Source organism: Balaenoptera borealis (assembly GCF_965194805.1).
Source record: "Balaenoptera borealis genome assembly, chromosome: 11".
NCBI lineage: Eukaryota > Metazoa > Chordata > Mammalia > Artiodactyla > Balaenopteridae > Balaenoptera > Balaenoptera borealis.
Window position 1 is genome coordinate 35,873,836 of NC_138868.1, and position 24,190 is coordinate 35,898,025.

At 36.1% G+C, this 24,190-nt stretch overlaps 1 long non-coding RNA gene across 1 annotated transcript; it reads left to right on the forward strand.

The window, feature by feature from the left end:
• LOC309606031 lies at positions 1–23,765 on the forward strand. Its single transcript, XR_014231617.1, has 2 exons — positions 1–87; positions 119–23,765. It is a non-coding gene; the product is annotated as an uncharacterized lncRNA (long non-coding RNA).
• The last annotated feature ends 425 nt before the right edge of the window (positions 23,766–24,190 follow it).

Below are 24,190 nucleotides of genomic sequence, written 5' to 3' on the forward strand. Positions count from 1 at the left end.
ATCAATGTGAATTTCCTAGTTTTAATAATTGTACTGTTGATATGTAAGACATTAACATTAGGGGAGGCTGGGTAAAAGAACTCTTTTGTGAGATCTTTTGTGAGAACTCTTTTGTGAGAACTCTTTGTGTTACCTTTGCAACTTTTCTTTAAATCTAAAATTATTCCAACATAAAATTTGAGAAAAAGTTTAAAAATATATTTAAAAATTATCAAATAGAATTTTTAGAAATGAAAAATTGTACATGAAATTAAAAACTCACTGGACCCACAATCATTTTCTGGTACACTTAAGGTATGTTCATTCATTATTTGTAAATTTTACTTCAGGACAAATAACAAAACCTATAAATAAATATTAAATTTTAATTAATGATATGCAGGACAGAGTATTTAGGTGGAAGTGTATTTATGTCTGTAACTTTCATAGTAATATATAAAGAAAATAAGATGATGGTTAAATGGATAGTATAATAGAAATGTGACAATGTAAATATAGCAAAATGAAGACAGAATCTAATTCTGGGTATGTGGTTATTCACTGTAAAATTCTCCCAACTTGTGGAAGTTTAAGAATTTTTACAATAAAATGTTGGAAAAAATCAAAGGATAGTTTAAATAAGAAATTAGTTTAAAAGTTTGAATAAGATTTTAATAAGAAAAAAGTTTAAATAAAAAAGCAGGCATATCTGAAGAAATAAAAATTATGAAAGATTGATTAATAGATGTGGAGGGTAAACTAAGTCTAATATAGAACTAACTGGAATTCTGAAAGAAGAGAGAACTGGGTACAAGCAATATTTGAGGAGATTATGGTTAAACATTTTCCAGAACTGATAATGGAAAACAATCAATATTCTATTCCATGTGGGATAAAGACCAGTAAATCCCTAGTAGGATTAAACAAAGAATGAAAGAAAAGAAACACAATCACACACTTAAGTGAAGCTTCAGAAAACCAAGGAAAAAGAGTGGATCTTAAAAAACAGCCAGATTTAAGACAACAAAAACTTGAATGAAACAAAACAAAACAAAAAACAGATCACCTTCAAAGGACTGACACAGACTGAGAGCTGATTTTTCAATAGGAAGAATGAATGCCAGAATAATATTTTCAATGTGTTGAGAGAAAATAAGTCCCAACACATTTTTCTTTTCCTCACCAAAAATGTATTTCAAGAATAAGAGCAAAATACAGACTTTCTAGGTAAGGAAAACCTGAAGGCATTTGATCTGGTTAATTATTGCTGCATAATAAATTATCCCAAAACATAGTGACCTAAAACAACAGCCATTTGATTATATCACATAGTTTTTGTGGATCAGGAATAGGATGGGGCTAGAATGATTCTTCTATCACCAAATGGGGCCAGTTGGTGATATTTACCTTGTGGCTGAGCAGGTCTGAGGGGTCCAGGAGACTTCTCTCATGTTCCTGGTGCATTTAGGGTACAAGTGGGACTGGAAAACCAAGCTTAGCCAGACCACACCTCTCTCCATGTAATCCTCCTGCCCTCTCCATGTGGTCTCTCTAGCAGGGTAGGCATACTTCCTTCATGTCAGCTTAGAGCTCTCAGAGACCATGGCAGAAAGAAGGCTCCAGTTCTTGAAAATGCCCAGAACTGGCATGGTATCACTTCTACCACATTCTACTGAACAGAGTTGTCAGAGGCCAGCCCAGGTCCAAGGGAGGAAAATTAATTTCACTTCTCCACAGGAGGAATATGAAAGAATTTGCAGCCATCTTCATTTCACCACTGACTTCAGGCAGAAACAACTAGATTCCAGATGTACAGTCAGAGCTATAAAAAGGAATCCTGTACAGAGAAACTGATAATATCTCGGTAAATCTAAGTAAGCACCCACAATATGAAACAATAATAGTGTTGTCATGCTTGTAAAAAGGAAAAAGAGAAAAACTCTAAAATATACAACAAAAGGAATATATAAGTAGGAAGAGGATGAAAAGAATTTAAATATTCTGGAGGTCTTTTTATTATTCAAAAGGAAGAAAAAGATGTTGATTAACCTAACCATAGGCTTTCAGAAAGGAAGTGTGCCTTTGTGAAAAACTTCAGGGTAACTACTAAAATACTAGAAATAGGTTGTATAGCTCTTGATGAGTAGAGGAAAAAAAGATTGAGAAGAAATTTAGTTAATGCAAGATAAAGGAAGAAAAGCAGAAAATTGCAAAAAGGGGACAAATAGAAAACAGAACGTAAGATGGAAAACATATCCAACTATGTCACTAATTATAATAAATGTGCATGAACTAATTATGTTACTTAAAAATCTATACATTGTTTATAAGAAACACAACTAAAACACAATAATAAAAATAGTTAAATATACACAAATAATTTCATTTCCCTGTAATGGTAATATATAGCTTAAAAATATAATTTACTAAAAAGATACAATTTACATTAACAATAAATACATAAAGTTTTAAAAAATAAGCCTAATATAAATTGATCAAAATATTTACAGGGGAACACTATAAATTTTTAGTTAAAGACTTTTAAAAAGACCTCCAATTATTTATTGGAGACCTTTACCACATTCTTCAAATGGAGGTATAATTTCTCCCAAATTCATTCATAAATTCAGTGTAATCCCAATAAAAATCCCAAGAGATTTGTTCTTGTTTGTTTGTTTGTTTGTTTTTAACTTTGTAGGTGATCCTAAAATTTAAATTAATGATCAAAGGGCCAGGAAGAATCAAAGGACTCCTGAAAAAGAAGGAAGAGTTTATGGTTCAGAAAGCTAATCCTTCTAAATGTCACAACTTATAAAACATTAGTAATTGTGTCAATATGATAGTGGCACAAAGATAGATAAAATCACTATCAATGGAACCCAACAGCAGATGGAAACTTACTTTGTAATTGGCAGAAACCACAAGGTCACAGTAGAGTTCCTAGTGCTCTGGCTTTAAGAGATCTGGGTGCTCCAGATCCATCAGTTCTTCTCAGGCTTCTGCATCACCATTGGCTGGACCAAAGATGAGGCCAGGAAATTTTGTATGCTCCTGGAAAGACACTTCTAACACCGCTCCCTATTATTCATACCCTCAGTATCAAGAATCAGTGAGTAAACAGAAACTGTCCTAGATGTTTAAAAAGAGGAGATATGTAACATAGGGAAATTCTTACAAATAAGTCAGAAGGATTGAAAGTCTAATTCCCAAGTTGTCATCACACACACACACACACACACACACACGCAAATCAAAAACAAAAAACTTGCTCGTCCTGAATCATTATCCATCACAGTAAATGGCACCTAATTATCCAGCTGTCCTGGCCAAAATCCTCGAAGCCATCCTTGCTCTCTTCCTTTCCCACCTCACATCAAATCTACTGACAAAAACCTGTTGCCTCTACCTTCAAAATTTATGCAGAATCCAGCTAATTCTCACCACATCCTCTGTTACCTCCCTGGTTTAAGCCTTTGTTTTTGAACAGGCTGTACTCCCTGCTACTGCCCCTGCCCACCAACAATGTGTTCTCAACACAGCAGCCAGAGACTTGTAGACATTAGTGCTATGCACCAGATACTCTACCATGTGCATGGTTGAACTTCTCTGTCCCCTTGAAACCTAAATTACCATGTCATTTAAGTTGGCTGATGAAATGAGAATGGAAATGATGTGGTCACTTCTAGATGAATGGAAGCTCTAGCGGTTGGTGCTTGTTTTGACTGGTCTTTGTTTCTCTCACTGTGATGAGAGCTAGTAGCACTCCCAATGGTAGCTACTCTGCCAGCCTGGGTCCTGAAGTGAGAATGTGGATAATAGTACCCAGCTGCCTTGCAATGAGTGTAACACAGGCAAGAATTAAACATTCATGGTGTGAGGCCACTGAGAACATGTGGTTATTTATTGCTAAATTACAACATACATGATTGATTCTGATTGTTTGATACAGTGATCTTTTGATCACTGATCAATACAATGAACCATTCAAAAATGTAATTCAGGGCTTCCCTGGTGGCGCAGTGGTTGAGAGTCTGCCTGCCAATGCAGGGGACACAGGTTCGAGCCCTGGTCTGGGAGGATCCCACATGTCGCGGAGCAACTAGGCCCGTGAGCCACAGTTGCTGAGCCTGCGCGTCTGGAGCCTGTGCTCCGCAACAAGAGAGGCCGCGATAGTGAGAGGCCCGCGCACCGCGATGAAGAGTGGCCCCCGCTTGCCGCAACAAGAGGGAGTCCTCGCACAGAAACGAAGACCCAATGCAGCCATAAATAAATAAATAAAAAATTTTTTTAAAAAATGTAATTCAGATCATGTCATACTTCAAAGGCTTCCTGTCTGATAAACTTGGCCCCTTGTTCCCTCTCTGAACTCATCTTTTAACTTCTGCTTGATTACACTTTCCAGACTGATCTTCTGAACACACCAGGCATACTTCTGCCTCAAGAATTTTGCAGTTGCTCTTCCCTTTATCTGAAATGTACCCCCTGCCCCAGATATTCACATGAATTGTTCCTTAACTTTCTTCAAATCTTTCCCCTAATGCTAGCTTCTTAGTATAGCCTTTCCTGATAATTCCATTAAAAATTCACCCCAGCCCCACTTTTCCTATACTCGTTCTCTTTTTATTTTCTTTATAGCACTGACCACCATCAAAAAAGTAAATTTTACTTTTCTTTGCATATTTTTTATTAGCTATCATCTTTCTCCCTCAACTAAGATGAAAGCACCATAGAGTAAGAATTTTAATCTAATTTGTTTCTTCTGGATCCCTAACCCCTATAGTGGTGCCAGGAACATATCAACCACTCAGTAAGTATGAGCTGAACAAATGAATGTCAGAGGTGGCATTGAAGACAAGGAAAGTATGTGTTTCTACTAAATGATGCTAGGACAAGTGATTGTGTATAATAAACAAAAAATGAAATTGGGCCAAAACTTCATACCACATGAAAAATTAGTTCCAAACAGATAAAATTAAATTTAAAGGGAAAAGTATTCAATTTTATAAGTCTATATAAAAGGAATTCTTATGGGCCGGGGAAAGATTTCATAAATAATAAACCAAAGAACAGAGCATAAAGGAATTACCTACTACAAAATTAAGAATTTCTGTTCATCAAATATCACAGAGAGAATAAAAAGATACATGAAAAATAGGAAGAAATATTTTCATAAAAACTAATTAAGAGTAAGATAAACAATTCAGTAGAAAAATAGTGAATCGTAGGTACTTCACTGAATGAGAAACATAAATGGTCAATATACATGCAAATGCGCTCCTCTTCATAAGAAATCAGGCAAATGCAAGTTAAAGTCACAGTATATTCCATTTTGCATCTTCCAGGGGCACAAAAATGTCAATGTTTGGCAATATCAAGCCTTGGTGAACATGTGGAAGACCTGACACAGTGTACAGACACCTTAAAAAACAATATACAATATCTGATAACGCTGAGGATGTAAATACTCTATGACCCCACAAATCCATATATGTTCTAAATAATATATGAATATGTTACATATATACATGAATATATCATGAGTTTCATATATATTTATATATAAACTCATAATCATATATAGCAAGTGATATATGTGGGAATGTTCCTGTATAAGAACATTCATAACAAAACTTCATAAGAACAGGAACAATCCAAATGTCCATTAACTGGAAAATGGTAAAAAAATTGTGGCATGTTCTTAAAATAAAATCATATACAGTAATGAAAATAAATAAATTATAGCTATAAATAGCAACAATAAATATTGCAAATATGCTGCAAAAAAAAACTAAATAAATCACAATAATCCACAGAGAATAATTCCATTTATACATGATTCAAAAATATTTAAAATAAACAATACTTTATTTAAACCTAAAATTAAATATAGTGGTTACTGTTTGTTTCTGAAGGAGGATGTATAATGGAATCTGGGAAGAGCAGACAAGAAATTTCAAAGAAAAATTTTTTTCCTTAAAATGGGTGGTTAGAATATAGATATTCCTTTGTTTTTATTTCTTTTAATTTACATGTATTCTTATAATATTCTTTTATATCTATTCAACATATAATAAAAATTTTTTTCAGTTTTTGCGCTTAAATGTCCTTGCATTTGAAAATGAAGCATTTAGAGAATTCTATATTTATTTGCCATGATAACAGAAATGCTTTTGATTATCCAATTGTTTTGTATCTCTTTGGGTAGCTTGAAACTGTGCCACTCAGCGTTATAAACTGCAAGTAAATGCCTTTTGAGAAAGGCAACAAATCAGAGATGCAAAATGCCATCACTGATTAATTTATGAAAACGAAGTTTTCAGCCTACAAGAACCAGGGGCAAAACAAAACAATAACTCACCAGGGGCCCATGAGCCCTGAAGTGTGACGCTTGGCCATGTGTAACTATTTATCATTCCAAGTCTCAAATCTGAATGATATCAATCATGCTGCTGCTAAGGTGCCAACTGAATATAAATTGGCCTTTCTGGGCATCAACAGGTCTCGTTCTGCCAAGTGATTTGATAGTTCTTTTATTTTAAAACACTTAGGATGGATTATAGAATGAAAACCCACACTTTGGAGCCGTTTAGAAAAATCAATTCAATCCATACTTAAAAAGAAAAATCCTTCTGTTGTTTCTAGTGACATATCTTACTCAATAGAATATTCCCATGGAGATACAAATACTTGCACAAGGTAACTTTCGACAGCAATGTGATTGTTAGCACGTGTATCATGGCAATATTGGCACACTGTGAACCTCTTCATTTACTCCAGTGACTCTAAGAGTGCTCAAAACATTTTTAGAACACCTGCTGAGGAATAGGTCCTCAAAGCCTTGAATGAATTTTTACAGTTTAGGGGTGGATTTCAATGGTTTTTGAAAAATGCCAAAGTTAGAGAATAAAGGGAGATTTCAAGGGCAGGGCGTTCTTCATTTGGCTCATACACAAGAGGCAGCTTTGTGGAGAAAGGAGTCTTGATTCTGTGGATGGTTCATAAAGTGTTACTGATGCCAATTCCCCACGACAAGGTAGACATAAACAGGTCTCACTGGGAATCCTGTCTCTGCCACTTACTGCCTCTGGAACAACTGAAAAGCTAGTGAACTCTTCAAATGTCAACAAACTCCCATGAAATGAAGATAATTAAGACTATCTTGAAGGGTTGTTATGGCAATTTAAAAAACATACACATGTCTACTAACACATAAAATTATTCAAAACATGGCAAATAAAAGTAAAAAAAAAAAACAGTAGTAGTAAATCTAATTCTGAGATCTTGAATTTAGGCAATATTGAATAGCAGTTAAATACATGAGGTCAGATTGACCTGAATTTAAATCACAGATTCTCCATTTCCTAGGTAGGTAATTTATCTAGTTTTCAGAAAATTATTTAGCATCAGAAAGACTTTGAAAAATGGAATGATAATAGTATTTGTTGATTTATCATAATAATCATATAGCTATTTAGAATTTAAATGGAATTGGTGGTAAATTCAAGTAAAGTAGAAATTTTAAACATTTAAGTCTTATCTCATTCATAAATGAGATCAATGCCTTACAACAGAATGACTTGGAAGGCCTGGGCATGGACATATAGGCTATCCTCTTTAGCTTTCCCAGACCATACAGAATTGAAGTGACAGAGTGTGTAGTCTAGATCTGGGCAGTCTGAGATTAAATCTGGCTCTGCCATCTTAACTAGCTGTATGAACTTGGGGCCAGTGTTCGGGGCCTAAGCCTAATACGATTTTGGAAGTATCTTTAAGGAAATGAATACAAAATTATAAGTATGAAATTAAGTATCTGATTCTGAAATTTAAACTTTATTAACTCCAGAGTACATTTGCCTCTGATATCTTATAAGGTTGTCGGGTTGGAGATCGAATATATGTAACATGTTTGGAACAGTGCCAGCACAGTGATCACTAGATAAGTGTTTGCTGTAATTACTGTCTCAATCCCACAAAGATATCTCTAGACCTTCCATACCATAAAAAAACTTTTAAGAAGAAAAAAGGAAATAGGTCTATTATTCCCTACCCATATTATACATTTCATTTTATCCTGAAGTGCTAAAATGCCTAGTTATGCTCAGGACAGTACTGGTTATGGGTAGGTGCTGAAGACATGAAAAACAAGAGTTCACAGGGATAAGAAAAAATCTAAGAAGACCCCCATTTCTGCCCCTGGAGCAAGTATCATTGCTAAATGTTCTCACTTTCCCACTTACGGTTTTGGTGTTTGGTGGGAAGGTCCGGGAGAGTATTGTGCCTCACTCAGACTTGCTGGGGCTAAGCTCTTTGGAAAATGTTAGTTCACATTTTGGTTTCATCCTGCTTTCTCCTCTTACTTCCCACCTCACTCCCACCTCCCATAGTTGACCTCCACATCTAATGAATAGATTTGACAAAATAAGCTTGTTTAACAAATGTTCTGATTATCATTGATTTCATGTTCGCGTCTATCTAGTTCATTTTATTTACGCAGAGGAAACAAGAGGTAATGATTACTACATAAAGGACCCCTTGTTGCATGTTTAACAGAACTAAAGAAGAGAGAAAACTTCTGTCTAGAGACTTCATAAATTTAGGTCATAAGTTTGATCACTTTTTTCTACTAGAAATGTTTTTTTTCTGCCCTTATCTGATTATCTGTTTTGAGGCTAAAATCAAGAACTATCCCATATGCCTCTACCAGTCTTCAACTACAGAATCTGTAGCTGAAAGGATATATTCTTTTTTTTGAGATTCTCCAGGTTTATTAAAATTTCTGGTCTACTAAGAAGTTATATTATTTACTAAATCTAACTCCAAGTCATAGAACAGGTACTGGACCAGTCTCCTGGGAGAACTTTGTAAGCATCTTTTCCACATAAGAAGTGAAGTTCTTATTTCTGAATAGTAGGCTTGTCCTATCTAATTAAATACAACTTACTTTCAAATGTGATGTTTCTGGCATGGTTATGGTTATAAATTTGGTTTATCCAATTAGATCTTGGTAGAAATGAAGACAAATTCTTATTGAACCTTTGCAAACAACTATATTATAATGGGAAGTAAGGGGATTTAATAAAGATTTAGTTTTGCAGACAAGGCCAATTAAAATGTAGCTTTATTTTCTACAGAATCATCACCCTGAGGTTCTCCTGATGGTTTATTAGCTTATAATATACATTAAAATTTCTAAATGGCTATTTTTCCTAAATTCTGAGGGATCAGTTGAAATAAGTTTCAGGGAATTTTAGTTTAGTTTACACAAGTATATCCAGGTATATTGAGGTTTAAAGATAGGCCAAGATGAATGTAAATAGGTTTTTCCTAATGCCCATCAAAAAACAGAACCTTATAACAATGCCTACAGCATGTAAAAATAATTATACAGTTAGATTTTTTATTAGTTTAATTCAGTTCTACAGAAGTAATGCCTACTTGAGAAGTTATACTAAAATAGTAAATTGAGTACTAAAATACCACTGAAAAAATTGTGTAAGGGTGGAACGAGATAACCAGAGTTAGAGCATTCTTAAATCCTTTTATTGTCTAGAAGTATATAAAAGACATTGATAAATTTTAGACTTTGTAAAATTAGGTATAGATGATAAAATTTCAAAGATAACTGCTTTAAAAACAGGGATAGAGAGTTGGAAAAGAAAGAAAATAAAAAAGAAATGAGGTTTCCCCTCATAAGAAGGCAATAAAGAGGGGGAAAATAACCATCAAAAAGGCAAGGCAAAAAATGGTCAAAATGGAAACTATGAATTTTAGATTAAGACACATGGAGGCTAGAATGTGTAGTTCTATAAGAAAAAAAAGAACAGAAAAAGATCCATGTGTGCAGTGTTAATAAGTATAATTGCCCTTTCCTAAAAATTACAGATTTGTAGACTATTACAAAGCATCAGAAAATTATATTGAACAGTACCTGTCTAGTCAGACCTGCATGACATTATGTGCAAAGAAATTGACACAAGAATGTTGCTGGCAAAGCAATCAAACAAACGTTCAGGCAAATGACCTAAATGTCCATCTACAGAAGAAGGGAACATATATTGCTGCTGATTCAAACAATATAATAGTAAACAGTATGAAATATCTTTCAAAAATAAAAGATAGCTACAACTATTAGCATGAAAGACTCACATGATGGTATTAAGCTAAAAAATACATTGCAAATAGTATATACAGTATGATACAATTTATATAGAGCCAGACCACATACAAAACTAGCCAGTACATTGTTTAGTCATATATCAACAGAATAATAAATACAAAATTTAGTATACCTTCTATTCCTGATGAGAAGAAGGTGATCAAAAAGGGAATTCACATCCGAGTGAAACCCCCTTAATACAAATAGTTATTTTCTTTTTCTTTCATGGTATTGAATGTACAAATTATCTTATATGTACATTATAGTTTTATATGCACAAAATATTTCATTATAAAATAATGGTGCACGATTTATCCTTATTTCTTAGTGGTTAGGCTTTGAGTGTATCTCCTTTAACTTTGATGTGATTATTTTCAGATAGATGTTATAATTAAAATATTTTAGAGTAATTTTTATATTTCTATATTTTTATCAGAATAAGAGTTGAAACTTAATCAAATAATTTTTAGTAATCAATTGGAATAATTATTTTTGACCTATTATATGATTTAGATTCCAAGTTAATATATCATATTTGCAATACTTTTGGGAGTACATTAGTCTCTTGATGCACTGTTGGATTTATTTACTAGCATTTTATTTTGAATACTCACATATCTCTTGGATTCATAGTTTCCTTTTATGTGCCATCTTTGTGATATTTTGAAATCAGTTGTATACTTGCTTCATGAAGTGAATTAAATGGCTTTACATCTTTTATATTTCTGGAAAAATAGATTTACATAACACAGGAATTGGAATTACAAGTTAGAAGGATTCTACAATAAAGATATCTGACCTCAAAAAAACTTAGAAATAGTTCTCAGATAACCTTTAAAGTATTTGTCATGTGTTCTTATATTCAGCTTTTCAATTTTATCCTATTTTGCTAATTTATATTAGTAGATTAACAGAACCACCTCCCTCCTGCCATTTTGTTAGGATTTTCACATGTCAGTGCCCACAGTATATAATTTTACATCCTTTTTGCATGATTACTACCATCCCAGCACTTTCTCTTTTTGCTTATTTGTGCTTTCTTTCTCTGTTTATTTTTTTAGATTTGTCAGAAGAGTATATATTTTAATATTTTTTTCCAGAGATCCAGATCTTGAATATATATTTAACAGTGAACTATTTTTGTGGTTTGCTTTTTAAATTTTTTTCTGCTTTTGTCTTTATTATTTCCTTCCTCATGGAATGTTGGCAATCTAGACCAAGACCATGTGGATAATGGGCCCAAGGAGACTTGTGTTGAACAGTGTTTATGAAAGAAAGTAGTCTGGTTCCTAAGTACTGTGTCTGCTATGCCTAATTGATATGTCAGCCCTGACTTCTTTTCCTACAACTGATCTAATCTTCCTTATGCTTAGCTTCCCCCTGCCCCGACATAAGCATGTATGCACTGCTGAGTAGCAGTAAAAGTACTTCAGCCTTAAACTTAGCAATGATCTTCTTCTCTTACAAGCTCATTCCTTTTTCATAAATACTCCACCAAGGAAAAAACTTACCTTCTCAAATGGACTTTTCCGCACCTTTTCTCCTTCCCAACATCTTCACAGAAGTCCTTAAAAATTCTATTAATTTTTTCTTTTTCCAGCTTTGTTGAGGAATAATTGACAAATATAATTGTATATATTAAAGGGCACAACATGATGGTTTGGTATACATATACATTATAAAATGATTACCAAGATCAAGATATTTAACACATCATATCACCTCACAGTTACATGGTTAATTCTCCTTAGTTCTCTTGTGTGTGTGTGTGTGTGTGTGTGTGTGTGGTGAGAATGCTTAAGATCTCTTGTGGGGTTTTTTCCCACAAAAATGTTTTAATTTCTGTTAAAGTCCGAAGAAAAAATTAACCTTTAAGATCAAGGATTATATTTGTCTATATACCAATGCAGTCATAAAATATACTTTGTAGTATGTTTTAATGAAAGAAGGGGACCATGAAAGCAAAATTGCCTAGAGGCCCACAAACATCATTATGTGGCCCTGAAAAAAAGGTACATTTTCTTTGCATAGATTGTAGTGTCACTGAGAGAGAGAAGGCGCAGATCGTTGTCACAATTTTCAAATGTAGGGGGTTTTTTTCTTTTTCTTTTTTTTTTTTTTTTTAGGTATTTGTATTACCCCATTTTATAGATCATGTCTTGGAGAAGGTCACTCATCTGGTAAGTGTTGAATCTAAGATTTGGTTCTAATTCCCACCCTCTCTAAAGTCCAAGCATATAAGTTTAGAGAGAGCAGTCCTGTTCCTAATCTAACAAGGCTTATGTCAGGCCTGGGGTAAGGTAACTGACATTCACTGTGTGCATCACATTGTAAAATGTAAAATGTTCTTAAGGGAGACTTAAGTAAGTAGCTTTTGTTGTTCCTCCCACTGAGTCTCCAGCCTAAATCTCTGCTACCAGTTCTCCCCTAACAGTTGTATCTTGCCTTTCAATGCTTCAAGTTCTGCTACCAGTTTGATATCCCTAATAAGCCATTTATCTCTATATTATCAAATAATCTTTATTATTATTATTATTTATTGTCCCATAGCAGAGAATATCTTTCAAAATTTCCTAGGGGAAACAAAATGAAAATTTCAGTCATTCAACTTATTCCTTAGAGAAACCAAAGCTCAGAATGAGAAAATTGTTATGACCTCAGAGAGACAGCAGTGAGCAGTCCTGAAGCAAGATCTTAGTTCCCTGCCCAGGAATTGAGCCTGCGTAGCCTGGATGAAAACCAGGAATCCTATTCACCAGACCACCAGGGGCTAGAGGCTAGAAGAAAAGTGCGCCAGGCTCTTGCCCTATTTGAGAGCAAGAATGTTTCAAAGAGGCAAAAACTGTAAAAACAGGTACAAAGCTTATTATTAGAGACACAGCACAACAAGTGGGAGAGCACACAGAGAAACAATTTGTTTATTTAAGACTGAAGCAAGGGGGCTTCCCTGGTGGCGCAGTGGTTAAGAATCTGCCTGCCAGTGCAGGGGACACAGGTTCGAGCCCTGGTCTGGGAAGATCCCACATACCACGGAGCAACTAAGCCCGTGCGCCACAACTGCTGAGCCCGCATGCCACAACTACTGAAGCCCGTGTGCCACAACTACTGAAACCCGTGCGCCTAGAGCCCATGCTCCACAACAAGAGAAGCCACCACAGTGAGAAGCCCGTGCACCACAAGGAAGAGTAACCCCCCACTCACCGCAACTGGAGAACAGCCCTCATGTAGCAACGAAGACCCAACACAGCCAAAAATAAATAAATTAAATAAATAAATTAAATAAATAAATTAAAAAAAAAAAGACTGAAGCAAGACAGAAATTCACACCCAGAGAGAAAGGGTGTGGGCTTCCTTCATAATGAGGAGGAGTACAGTAAAGAGGCAGTTAAATCATTTCTATAGGGCAGTTCTTTCAGGTCTTTGTTTACCTTTGCCCAACTACCTCCCTTCTTTTTCCACACCTGACCTGCCCTAGGACCCTCCCCAACATGCGTGCGCAACTTTTTGCTAGATGGATTCCACTGCTGAGGCCTGTGGGGGTATGTCCACACTTATTATGGGATGGCACCCCCTCCTTTTTTGACCCCCAGGGAGCCTTCCTGCGCAGGTGCAGACAGGGAGGTTTCCTTGACCTCAGGAGTGATCGTCTTATCTCTTTACTCCAGCAGAGCTCAGCTCCTGCCGTTAACTTTGTCCTTGGAGTGTCAGGGAAAACAAAGCTTCAGCTTTACTCTGTTTGACAGACACGAGCTGTCCAGCCCAGGGGCCTATGTACCGCCTACCTCAGTTACAGTTAACCAAACAAGTGCACCTACTCCAAACTCATTTCCCACCGTACCCCCAGCCTTCCCACAACCTTCACTGCCAGCACATTTACAGCAAAAGATTCTAAGGCTCTGGGGTAACACAAATTAAGAAAGGAATTTTAGATCTTAATGGCTTCTTTACTTCCTCGTAGAAGTCAGGAAATATGACAGACTAAACCTGTATCAAAGAAGTTTCTATAAGTATGTTTACAAGCATTAAAATTACAGTAAATTTTGATATCAGGTCTCTACAGTTGTAAAATCAGCCAACCCAAAATTCAGAAGCTTAAAACCTCAACCACTTATTTGACTACCAATTTCACTAGGCAGTTCTGGTACACCTGAATCTTTCATCTGGCCTTACTCATGCACCTGTGGTTACAGGTGGGATGGCTGAGGGTTAGCTGATCCCAAATGTCCTCCCTCATACATCTGATAGCTGACTTGCGCTCAGCTGGAGCGATGCGTATAACTGGGTCACATGTCACATGTCTCTTATCATCTAGCGGGCCAACCCATGCTTGTTGACATGATGACTTGGGGCTCCAAGAGCAGCAAGAGAGGACTAGCTTAAATGTGAAAACTTCAAGTCTCTGCTTGCATCATATTTGCTATTGTTCCATTGCCCTAAGCAAGTCACGTGGCCAAACCAGAGCTAGTATATTTGTGGATTCTGTAAGGGCACTGATACCAGCAAGAATAAACAAATTAGAGTCTGTCACTGCAACAAAATGTCATATTTTCCAAGCAATCTTCCCATTGTTCCTCCTACCAACATAACATAATAACCATCCCTGGGACTTGGAGTAATGAGAACAGTATCAAAGAGGCTTGCAATTTTACACTTTCATATGGTTAATGATTCTCCTCCTAGGCTCCACGTATAAAACTAGAAAAACCTAAAATTCAAGAATCTAAATAGGTGAGACATATTTTCTTCATATTTTTCAACTCACTCATTTCTCAGAAACTCTAATTGGGTTTTATATTTGGACTCATGTTTGTTTAACGGGAATTTTAAATCGATGCTGAATGAGTATATGTGAGTGACCAAGAAGTGAATACACTCTGCCTGGAATAGGTGTACTGGTGGTAATTTACTGAGATAGGAGCAGTAGTGGATAAAGGGGTTTTCCATTGTCCATTGCTGTGAGGGACAGCACACATGGATGTAGCAAGTCTTGAAGAAATGTCTGCCCCTTCTCTGACATGAGCAAGGCTGTGACCCAAGCCCATCTCAGCAACCTATCAGGATTGATTGCCTTAAGCCTGTGGTTCTCAAAGTTTTTGGTCTCTAGAGCTTTTTAAACTCTTAAAAATTTTTCAAATGTCTAAAAAAACATATGTTTGTGTGGGTTCTATATGTTTATATTTACTATACTAAAAATATTTAAAACTGATAAATTTTCAAAAATATTTATTAATTCATTTAAAAATAATAAATCCATTCTGTGTTAACATAAACAATAATATTTAATTAAAATTATATTTTCCAAAACAAAGCAAAAATTAGCAAAAAGACAAATTAGTGGCAATGTTTTACCTTTTTCCAAGTGCCTTGAATATCTGACATTGAAATACACCTGGATTCTCCTGTCAGCTTCTGCGTTCAATCTGTTGTGATGTCCCTCGTCATACAGTCTAACCCTACCAGGTACTTAGGAAAGGATGAGAGTCAAAAAGACAAGTGACATCTGGAATATTATGAAACAATATTGATGGCTCTCCCCCTGAGAGCGCTTTGGGACACCCAGGGATTCAGGATCACAATTTAGAACAGTGGCACGTTTCCAAGGAGCTCTGCAGGAGGCTAAGTTCTGTTCTGTCAGGAAGCCTGCTTGGAATCAGTCTTAGATAAATTAATCCTGAAGAGAAAACAAACAAAAAAGGTATAGCCATTATGTAGATATATGACTTTTCAATGTCAAACATCCCTAAAGAATAGGTAGAGAAGGAGGCAGAAAGGATGTGGAAGATTCAAGAATTTTTTAAAAGTCATTTAAGATTCTATATAATTAATGATCTCCATATGCATATAAATATTATTTTCCAAAGTAGTCGCTTTCCGAGGATCCCACAGTCATTTATTGGCATAGCTAGAATAAGAATTTTGATTTCCTCATTCACTAACCAAGTGTTCTTTTATGTATTTCATTTTTATTTTCCTGGAAAAGGAGTCAAACCACAACAATAAAATTCAGGAGTTTTGCTGGTGCCAATACTAATTCTTATGTAAAATCAGGATAACTGCTACCCAAGTCTGCTACTGCAGTGTGTAATGGAGAGGGAAGCTTTGGGGACAGAATGGCATTGTTTATGAAACTTTTAGCAAGTCTCTCTACTTCTGTGACTCAGTTTTCTCAAATGTAAAATGCAGATATATAATAGTAAATGCTTAAGATCATCACAAGGAAAGTACTGAGTACAATGATGACATTTACTGAACGTACTTAAGAAAGGTTAGTTTCTTCCTATTCCTAAAAATACCATACTATCATGATTGAACATCCAATTTTGTTTCTAAAATAAATTCTTGCCTATCAATGAATAAAGGCAAGAACCACCAGGAAAGCAAAAACTCTGAACTACGTATGTTCAAAACACAAACTCTCTGTAGGGTTGAAAGGAATTCAGAGAGGAAAAAAAATCCCTGTTTCTTGGCCAAATGAGCAGGTTAGGGTTTGTTTACAAAACAAGAATTTCTTAATGAATGGCAAGTGGAAGGAAGGTATATGTTCAGCCTAGAAAGCAGACAAAATATAGTGAATTTTGTAAGAAGTAGGCTCTCTAAATCCCTATGAAGTCAGAGGAGTCCCTTCTGCTCCCTCTCCATTTTAACCTATGCTTACAGGTCAAGTATAGTTTACACATGTTTTATACTCATTTTACATTACAGATGATCAAAATAGCTGGAAAAGTTTACTGGGAAAAAGGTAGAAGCAGGCAATGCTGAAGAGATAAGAACTAATGTTCTAGAATACCTACCTTCTGCCAGGCACTTAGAAATAAACGCTATCCAACAAATTTCATTAAGAATTCTACAAGGTAGATTTTATTGTTCTCATTTTACAGATGTGAAAGTGAAACTCAGAGATGTTAAGTAATTTGTCCAAGGCCCATCTATCGGGATCAAATTCTAGTTCATATTCCTCCTTACTTCACCTCCTTGCCTTCACTTCTTTGCTTCTGGGCATGATAGATATACTTGCAAATCAATGAAGGGTAGTCATGATGAAATAGAAACTTGACTGATCTTTTGACCCCAAGTGATAAAAGCAGAAGGATTTACATTTCAACTTATTGAGAAAGAGATTTCTGCTAAATATAAGGATGAACCATTCTGCAGAATAGTCAAAAAGAAAGTGAGACACTTTGGGAGGTGAGTATAAACCACTAACTTGTCAGTTGGTGACAGGGGTATAAACTGATATCTTTTGACAATGAATCAGTAGAGAATAAATGGGACAAATGAAATACTTTTTGAAATTCTACCTAATCTAGTGATTTTATTTCTAAAAAGGGTGACTTTTTCCATGAAACATTTGTTAACTCCTCCCACATGTAATATCCTCTTTACTTTCTGAGTTCTTTGAGCAAAGACAGGAATTACATTTAAGAAATGGAGATGGAGATCTAGTTACAGGCTATGTGTCAGAAAAAGAATTGAGGAATGAAGGAGTGGTATATCCAAGAAACAATTGATCTCAAAGGGTAAAACCAACCAACAATGATGAAATCTGTAGCATATTACTATTTGTTTCAAATTGTTTGGACTTACTATTTTTCAGTAGCTTTACTGAGATATAATTAACATACCATACAATCCACCTGTTTAAAGGGTACAACTCAATGTCTTTTAGTATATTCATAGAATTGTATATGCATCACAACCAATTTTACAATATTTTCATTACTTCAGAAACCCTGTAGCTCTTAGTGATCACCTACCAATTTCTTCACCTCTGTAGTTTTAGGCAACTGCTTATCTACTTTCTGCCTCTAAAGATTTGCCTATTTTTGGACACTTCATAGAAATAGAATCATTAACTATGTAGTCCTTTGTGACTTCTTTCACTTAGCATAATGCTTTCCAGGTTTATCCATGTTATACCATGTAGCAATACTTTCTTTTTTCTTACAAAATTATATTCCATATATAGAAATACCACATTTTATTTACCCATTAATCAGTTGACAGACATTTGGATTATTTCCAGTTTTGGGCTATTATAAATAATGCTTCTATAAACATTTATGCCCATATTTTTGTGTGACCATGTACTTTCATTTATGTTGTGTATATTTCTAAGAGTGGAATTGCTGGGTTATAGGGTAACTCTGTGCTCAACCACTTGAGGAACTGCCAAAATGTTTTCCAAAGCAGCTACTCCATCTTATATCCCATCAGCAATGTATGAGGTTTCCAATTTCTCCATATTCTCACAAGCGCTTGTTATCATCTATCTTTATGGTTATAGTTATCCTAGTGAGTATGAAGTGGCATCTCATTGTGGTTTGGATTTGCATTTCTTAGATGACTAGTGGTGTTGAGTGTATTTTTATGTGCATGTTAGCCATTTCTACATTTTCTTTGAGGAAATGTCATTCAAATCCTTTGCTCATTTTTAAATTGGGTTATTTGTCTTTTTATTATTGAGTTATAATAGTTCCTTATATATTCTAGATACAAGTCCCTTATGGGATATATGATTTGAAGTAAATTTCATCCATTCTGTGGGTTGTCTTTTCCCTTTACTTATGGTGTTCCTGGAAGGATAAAGTTCTTTATTTTGAATGATGTCCAGTTGATCTAAATCTTTTGTTGCTTTTGCTTTTGGTCATGTCTAAGAAACCGTTGTCTAATCCATAGTCACCAAGATTTAAACCTATGCTTCTTCCTAATTATAGTTTTGCATATTGACATCCTGTTGTGCCAATATCATTTGTTAAAAAGAATGCTCTTTCCCACTGAATTGTGTTAGTACCTTTATTGAAAATCAATTGAATTATAAATATGCGGGTTTACTTCTGTTCTCAATTCTCTATTCTTAGATGTGTGAGTCCTGCAACTTTGTTTTTCTTTTTCAAGATTGGTTTGGCTATTCTGGGCCCCTTGAACTTCCATATGAATTTCAGGATCAGCTTGCAAATTCTTGTAAAAAAGTCATCAGGCGTTTTGATATGAATTGTTTTGAATCTCTAGATAGAGATCATGACCTACTAACTCTCCAGAGGTCCCACCTCCTCATACTATCACATTGGGCATTAGGATTTCAACATATGAATTTTGGGGGTGGGGGGGCACGAACATCCAGACCATAGCAGATAGTTTTACTAATTCCTTTACAGCATGAATGCCTTATATTCCATTTTCTTGCCTAATTGCCCTGACTAGAACCTCCAGTACAAAGGTTGAATAGAAATGGCAAGAGCAGACAGGCATTCTTGTCCTTTTCTTGATGTTAGAGAGAAAGCATTCAATCTTTCACTGTTAAGCATGCTGTTAGCTCTGGTTTTATTTGAGATGACTTTTTGTCAGGTTGAGGAAATCCATTTCTGTTCCCAGTTTGTTGAATGTTTTTATCATGAATGGGTGCTGAATTTCTGTGTCTACTGAGATGATTATGTGGTTTTTGTCCTTTATTCTATTGATGTGGTGTATTACATTAACTTATTTAAAATGTTAACCTACCTTGCATTACGAAGATAGATTCCATATGTCATGGTGTATGATCCTTTTTATATATTGCTGGGTTCAATTTCCTAGTATTTTGTTGAGAGTTTGCATCCATATTTGTAAGATTAGCGTTACAATTTAACATTTTGCCACTGAAGAAAATTCTAGGTAGAAAATCACCGTGTTAATATCTTTGGCATATGGTTCAAGCTGATTCAGATTAGACAAATGGAATTCAAATCACTATTTAAATCAGTTTTCAAAATGTTTTGGGAGTGGCTTTTTCCAAGGAGATCTAAATAGCACCCCAGCCCCATTGCCTATGTTTCAGGTCTCATTAGAATGTGTAATTACTCAGCAGAGTGATATGGGCTACAGTCATCTTGGGATGACAGAGGCAAAGAAGGGCAAAAATTAAGAGCACAAACTCTCAAACTAAAACATCTAGATTTGAATCCTGGAGTTTACAACTGTTACTGTGTGACACTGGGAAATTTATTCAGTCTTTGAGCATTCAGATTCCTCACCTGTAAAAAGGGAGTAATAATAGAACTCATAATTTTGTTGAAAGGATTAAATAAAGTTTTTAAAACAGCATCATATATATAACTTAATAAGTGTTAGTGTATATTTTGACATAAGCCAAACTACTTGGATCACTTATTTTAATCCCTAATGACCTGAGAGGCATATGCCATGGATATGCACATAGCAGAATCATAGAATATTTATTCATAAAGTGTCCTTAGAGACAAGCAAACTCACTCCCATTATAATAAACATGGAGAAACAGGCCTAGAAAGAAGAAATGACATTCCTCAAATTCATACATATTTGTCATAGATCTGGGATAAATATTAACAATTTCTGACTTGGAATGCCCCATTTATTAACATCTTTTTCTTTTATTTTTAATTAATTAATTAATTTATTTATTTATTTTTGGCTGTGTTGGGTCTTCGTTTCTGTGCGAGGACTCCCTCTTGTTGCGGCGAGCGGGGGCCACTCTTCATCGCGGTGCGCGGGCCTCTCATTATCGCGGCCTCTCTTGTTGCGGAGCACAGGCTCCAGACGCGCAGGCTCAGTAATTGTGGCTCACGGGCCCAGTTGCTCCGCGGCACGTGGAATCTTCCCAGACCAGGGCTCGAACCCGTGTCCCCTGCATTGGCAGGCAGACTCTCAACCACTGCACCACCAGGGAAGCCCTAACATCTTTATATTGTGGACTCTAACCATGTATCTTTAAGCCAAACTAACCAACCCAGTTTTGGTAACTCGTTCACGAATTAAGACATATCAGATCACACAAACAGTGTTCACAGAAATAACTCAGGACTCTCCCAACTTGACAGATAGTTTAAAACACTGAAGGAGAACATGTGTTTTTGTACGAAATAAATCTAGATAGAAATCCCTCTTTGGGTACTTAAGAGCTGCATGACCTTTAGGCAAGTTATTTAGCATCTCTAATTCCCAATTCCTCAGCTGTAATTTGATCAATTCTAATACATGTGTGGCTCATAAATTCCCTCAGAGGATTAACATACGCTAATACAGTCGTCCCTTGGTATCCGTGGGGGACAGGTTCCTAGACCCCCGCAGACACCAAAATCCATGGATGTTCAAGTCCCTTATATAAAATGATTCAGAGCAGTTGGCCCTCAGTATCCCCGGGTTCCACATCCACAGACATGGAGAGATGATTGTATATGTAAACATTTAATATAATGACTGGCATGAAAAATTTGCTTTTTGCTTGTGTTGCTTTTACTATTTTTAATCTATCCCTATATGTGTATCTGAGTTTTTTGCTTATTTGTTTCATAATTCTCCTTTTACAACCCTAATCTGACTTTTAGACTCAGTGCTTGCTATTAGTACCCCTCTCAACTGTTGGGGGGCAGTTTCAATTCTTCTGCTGTCTTCTCTATGGTTTATCATCCAACCTCTCTGAGATAATCCACTCCCTGAGATGATCCACTGACTAGTGCTTTGACTAAGCACTACAGCCCCTTGTAGAAAAATGACAAGGTCATGGAGAAAGTAAGTCACCAATCAAGCACATTTTTTTTCTCCACTAAGTCCATGAATACAGAAAATTGTAAAGTTGGGTTGTCTTTATTCATGTTATTAATGAGGTGCTTCTTCACAATGCTGTTGCTTCCATGGTCATCTTGTAAAATTAAATTGAATTTTACTCCTTTTCTCCAATCAGTGATAGTGCAGCTGGTCTGTTTAATTCCAATTATTTTTTTTTTCCAGGGAGATGCTCTGGTTAGATGTTAGCTGTTTCCTGTGTAATTAAAAGCACCTTTCCCTTTTTTCATGTCTCTCTTCTGCATAACTGCCTTGATCATGATCAAGAGTCCCTCTGCCTAAATGCATCTCTACTGGCATTGCATTAAGGGGTGATATGATATAATTTTCAGGCACATAGACTTGATTGCTCAAGGCTTCCTTCCTTAGCTGTGATTATTGGAGCTGGGGAGGGTGTGCTGGAGAAAGAGTTTAATTTTTATATCTCACTAGGAAACAGAACCCAAGTAAAGCAATCTCTAATTCAGAGCCAGTGACTTTTCCATTTCTGACTAGGTGAACTGATAGAGAAAATTTCAAAGATCAGTTGGGATTAAAAAAAGAAAATAAAGACCTTCATTTTGCCAGGTCAGATCTCCCACAAAGTAACTACCAGACATAAACTTGAAGAAAGCAAAGAGAAACATTAATGAGCAAGGCTGCAGCCCACATGCTGCTGATTGGGGTGTTCCTTGTGGTATCCAGCTTAATTGCACACATCTGGCTTGGTACCAGATCCCACAAGCCTCTGCAAATTAAATAAAGATGATGGTTTCATTTAATCATAAATAACTAAATATGCAAATAATTGAGGAAGGTTCCTTGATGGTGGTGGAGGTTAAATCTCCGGAAAAAGCAGGAAAGACTGAGCAATAAGTGAGTGGTTTAAGAGAATTGAACATTTATCTAGTGAAATTTAAAATTTGGCTTAAGACACAATTGACTTCCTTCACTAGAGAGAAAAATATCCACAAACAAAGGGGAAGAAATGATCAGTCCCAACATTAAGGCAAAATGAAGGTTATTTTATCCGTGGGGATATTTTGTTCAAATCCAGCATTTGGCTTGGTAAGCATCAGTTCACACTGGCATCATGTGACAGACTAGAAAGTTTAAGGGCTTTGCCTCTTTAGCTGTGTGACTATAGACATGTTACTTTAACCCTCTGATACTGAGGCATCTCATCAGTTAACTGGACATAAACCACTTTCTATCTCAAGTGGTTATTTTGAAAATATATACAAGTTAGATAGCAAGTCTTCAGCAAATGTTTGTTTCCTCCCTCTTCCCTCACCTACCTCCTTTGGGACCAATCTTCCCCAAAGGACATGTTTCTATATAACAACTGCTTAAAGTTAACTCAGTGTTCTCTCCTGCATTCCTGCCCAAAATATTATTAAGGGCTTATGAAGAGCCAAGTCGTGTGCTCAGGGCTAATGATGAAAATAGAATATTCCATATTTTTAGAAGCTCACATGGTAGTAGACAGACATGTGAAAGTAACCAAATTTTATGTAATTCATTGTTCATTAAGTATTGATAGAGTGCCTGCGATGGATCAGCTACTTTTCTGAACATTGAAAACAGCAGTGGGCAAGCAGCCCAAAAACCCTGCCTTCGTGGAGTTTACATTCTGGCAAGGAGGCAGAAGAAAGTCATATCTTATACTGAAGGTGATAAATGCTTGTGAGAGAGAGAAAGCAGCGAAGAAGCATAGGGATGTTCTAGTTAAAATGTTGCAATTTTAAATAGTCAAGGAAAGTTCTTTGATGTGTTGACATAAGTCAACATTTAAAGGAGGAGAGGGCTTCCCTGGTGGCGCAGTGGTTGGGAATCTGCCTGCTAATTCAGGGGACACGGGTTCGAGCCCTGGTCTGGAAAGATCCCACATGCCGTGGAGCAACTGGGCCCGTGAGCCACAACTACTGAGCCTACGCGTCTGGAGCTTGTGCTCTGCAACAAGAGAGGCCGCGACAGTGAGAGGCCCGCGCACCGCGATGAAGAGTGGCCCCCGCTCGCCGAAACTAGAGAAAACCCTCGCACAGAAATGAAGACCCAACACAGCCAAAAATTAATTAATTAATTAATTAATTAAAGGAGGAGAGGCATGGCATATAAATATCTGGGGGAAAGCATCGCAGGTAGAGGGATTGGCCTACTTGAAGACATTGAGGAGAAATGTGCCCGAAGTGTCAGGATTAGCAGGAGTCCAGTGTGGCTGGAGCAGAATGAACAGGGGTGGAGGGGAGGAAAAAATAGAAGACACCAAGAAGTAAACAGGAGCCAGATCATGTACAGCTAAAGATCATTGTTGGGAGTTTGGCTCTTACTCTGAGTAAAACAGGGAACCATTGAAGACTTTCCAGCAGAAAAGTGACAGATTTTAACAGGCTCATTCTGGTCATTGGGTGGCCAACAGACTGCAAATAAACCAAAATAAAAGCAAAAAGACCAGTTACGAGGCTGGTGCAATAATGCTGGTGGCTTAAAGAGAGT